The following is a 4261-nucleotide window of genomic DNA, read 5'->3' on the forward strand; positions in this document are numbered from 1 at the left end:
ACTGCACTGAAAAATTAACTTGTGATTGTTTTTCATACTTTTTCCACATTTACAACCATTGCAGCATCCTCGTGATCACATGATCAAATTTGGGTGCTTGGCAACTGGCATGCATTTATACCAGTTGCAGGCAGGCCATGTGATCACCTTTTGAGACCTTCTGACAAGCAAAATCAATGGGGAAGCCAGGTTCACTTAACATCATTATTACTAATTTAACAATTGCTGTGATTTGCTTAACAACTGTGGAAAGAAAGGTAAAAAAATTGAGCAAAACTTACTTACTATCTTATTTAATAACAGAAATTTTGGGCTCAGTTGTGATCACTACGATGAGGACTACCTGTACACACATGCATAAAGAAGAGACAATGTATCTTTTATATTTGTATGATGAATGTCAACCTTCTACAGTATATTGTGTATAGAATATTATCTGTGTATTACCTACACATGGCACAACATAGGAGAAGAAACCCATCAGGACAAGATTCAGCAGTCCATCTGCATTTAAAAAACAAAGGTCACTCTTTTGAAGACAGCAAAGTCCACATTTTGGACAAAGAGGACAACTGGTTTGAAAGAGGGATAAAAGAGGCCATCTATGTCAAAATTGAACATCTCTCTCTCTCGACAGAGAGGGAAGGATATGACATCATCTATCTCCAGTCTACAACACAGTCCTTTTAGCAGTTGCAAGAAGGCTCCACATGCCTTTGCACCACTCAGGTGACCCTGATGACACAGATAAACCTCCAGGTGGCCTCAACAACTCTCTAAAATAATGCAAATGACCAACTGTCTGCAAGGAGTATAAATCCTTCCATTCCCCACCATCCAGTCAAAGCTGAAGAAGCTTCTTGGATGAGAAATTAAACATCTTCAAAGAAAAACAAGAAAGTCCAGTTGTCTCATGAAAAAGCATCTTTGGGATAACTATGACTTGGATGACTGAGAATCTACATAGATATTATTTCTATCTATCTATCTATCTATCTATCTATCTATCTATCTATCTATCTATCTATCTATCTATCTATCATCTATGTATCTATCTATCTATCTATCTAGTTTTGAATGGTCCAACACTGGAATTTTAAAGAAGAGATTGGACAAACATTTGTCTGAAATAGTATAGGGTTTCCTGCCTGAACAAAGGGTTGGACTAGAAGACCTCCAAGGTCCATTCCAACTTAGTTATTCTGTTATTCTGTTCTGTTATTTTGTTCTCTATTATGTACTAAGTATCTATATACCCACCTACCTTAAGTCTTAAGACAAGTCATATTCTGCTTTTACTTCCTACTTAATCCTGTATCTGAAAAGGGAATCTACACATGTTTTAGGCATGAAAAAATACAAATATTACCCATTTAATTGGAGTTCAAATAATATCAATAGAATGCTAGAAATCCATGTAGGAGTACAAGTTTTGGATATTTGGGGATCATTTAAATTGATTAATATTATTTAATTTGATTCATAGTTTCTGCAATTAACCCAACTTTTGACAGTTCACAACAACCTAGAAACACAATGTCCACAATAAATAACAACAGCAACAAGAATTCTACTCTACAGGGGGTCTATTAGTTTCCTTAGCCTTCCAAAACAATTCAATTTTTAATATCTTCCAGAAAGCTAACAAGGAGTGGGGCAGGCTAATCTTTACATTTTAAATAGAGGGAAAGTCATGTAAGACATGACTGGGAATGTGTGGTTATTTAAAATCTCATTTCTTTTAAGAAGGACATTTTGTTCCAGTGGTTTTCTTGATCTTTTTGAAAATCTGTGTAACATGTTTTAATGATCTCTTTCTCTTTTATACCATTGCTCTCAACGTATGGGAGACATTATGTGAAAGCTGATGTTCTGCAGAAATTGTACAGGTATAAAAAGCTGTGCCCAAAGTTACAGAATCCATGCCCCTCTTGCATCCTAAGGCTCATCAGTAATCCATAATAAACATCTCTAATGAAATGGATATGAAAGGAGCCCCCGACTCAGAATCCCCCAGGCATACCAGTGGAGAGTGCACTGAGTTACCCTTGCCAATAATCAAACATTAGGAATCAGCTATCATTTCTTTTCCATGCAAAGTTCTTTTTCACTCTGAATCCTAAATTGATGACGCCATCAAAGCAACAAAAGTGTTCAGCACACAGAGTGGCTCTGAATTGAGAACCTTTGTTTTAAATGTTATCTCCTGATAGAATTTATTTATTTTTTATTAAATTTATATGCCAGCCTTCTCATTGTGGAGCGACTCTCGGCAGCTTACAACATCATAAAACAGCACTATAAAATAAATAAAATGTTAAAACGTTAAAAACATTAATCGTTTTAAGTTGTAAAAGACAAGATAAAAAAGGAGTCGATGCAGAAACAGGATGGTGGTGGGATCTTCTTCTTAGTCTACTAACCAACTCCATTGGAGCTCCATGCCCCAACAATCTGGGTCCTCATTTTACTGACCTCGGAAGTATGAAAGGCTGAGCCAACATTGAGCTGGTCAAGATCAAACTGCTGGTAGTCAGCAGAATTAGCCTGCAATACTGCATTCTAACCACTGTGCCACCACAGCTCCCAAGGCCACATCTTGGCCAATATTCTAAGGAAAAGGTAGACATTGTTTCTCTGGTTATTATATTGGAAATCCAGTCCCCCCCCCCTCTATTTGTGTAAGCATCCATAGCAGTCATTACATTTGGTGTTTTTCCTCCACAGCTAATTCATAACCCTCTGTTTTGTGAAGTGACTGGAAGGCAGAAAAAAACAATTTCCTCCATGAAGACAAGGAGCACTTGGCTCACTTTCTTCAGGAATGCAACTCTTGGGAGAAAAAAAAAACATTGTATTGCCTGTCAAGGTAGTTCTGGCTTTATTAAAGGGGGGAAAGAGTGGATGGGATATGGAGAAAAGCAAGCAAAAAGGAGAATTGGTTAAGGTACATTATCCAACCTCATGATAGTTCGACTCTAAAAAAAGGAGTTAGGTTTTGAGAATGAAATAGTTACTTGGTTTCCAACTTGGCACACTAACCGTGGCCCACTTTCCACAAGTTGAATATACTTGGGATACTTCTAAAACAGTATTTTATAATTCACTCAGTCCTGGGAAGTCAAGGAGAGTACTTTGAGAAGCTCTGACAGGAATAAAGCAGGTACTAAAATGATATACCAAACCAAGTTTCCACAGACTGCTGTGATATTTTTTCCCCCACCAATTGTACCTAGTTTGCTTTCTAATCAGCTATGCCGTGAAGGCATTCCATGGACTTCTGAGAAAGCTACAGGATTTCTCTTTTGTCAGGTGCATCGATTCAGGACCTTGGTTTGCTGCTGTCTTCTCAAGGAACTGCAAGACTCAGCTAACAATATTGATTAGCTCTAAGCAACAGTGAAGAATTCGCTAGATATAAACAAGGAAGAGAGAATGAGATGGCAACATGATCTCAGAGGCTGCCTTTTGCTGAGCTAATTCCTTTGCTCAGATTGATATAAGAAGCAGAAACCAAAATAAAGAAGAGATTAAAAAATACCCATGACAGTGACTACCAATATATTAAAGGAAAAAGACACAATATTTAAACAGATTCAAACCTAACTACCTTATTTCCCTACACAATACAATACCAGCTTCAAATTTCTCATCTCCTCTTTAAAGCCATAGAATCTCTAGATTCTCCACATTTCTTTGTGACAGAAATAGGCTCCAGTCTAAGAAAATGTCCCTCTTTCCAATACCCTGATAAACATTACTGCCTTAAAACATCTTCCCTGAGCCAATGCAATCCTAAATTGCATTAACAGAGGGATTCAATCAAGATCACGTGAGGTACTAATACCACTCTATAAAGCCTTAGTAAGACCACACCAAGAATACTGCAACCAGTTTTAGTCACCACAGTATAAAAAAGATGTTGAGACTCTAGAAAGATTGCAGAGAAGAGCAATGAAGATGATTCGGGGACTGGAGGCTAAAACATATGAAGAAGGTTGCAGGAACTGGGCATGGCTAGTCTATTGTATAGAAGGACCAGGACAGACATGATAGCATGTAATAACCGCCCGGCCGCCCTCTTCAGGGTGACCCGCTCTCTCCTCCAGTTGAGGGAGGGAGGGGATCCCCTGGAGGGGAGGGCCGAGGACTTTGCGCAATATCTGTATGACAAAGTCGCTCGGATCCAAGAAGGCCTTGACTCTGACTGGGTGGCCCCGGGGGAGGAGACGGGAGCAGGTCTTGAGACTGTTGTATGGGA

This window comes from Protobothrops mucrosquamatus, unplaced genomic scaffold (genome assembly GCF_001527695.2).
Source record: "Protobothrops mucrosquamatus isolate PMUCROS unplaced genomic scaffold, P.Mucros_1.0 scaffold376, whole genome shotgun sequence".
Lineage (NCBI taxonomy): Eukaryota > Metazoa > Chordata > Lepidosauria > Squamata > Viperidae > Protobothrops > Protobothrops mucrosquamatus.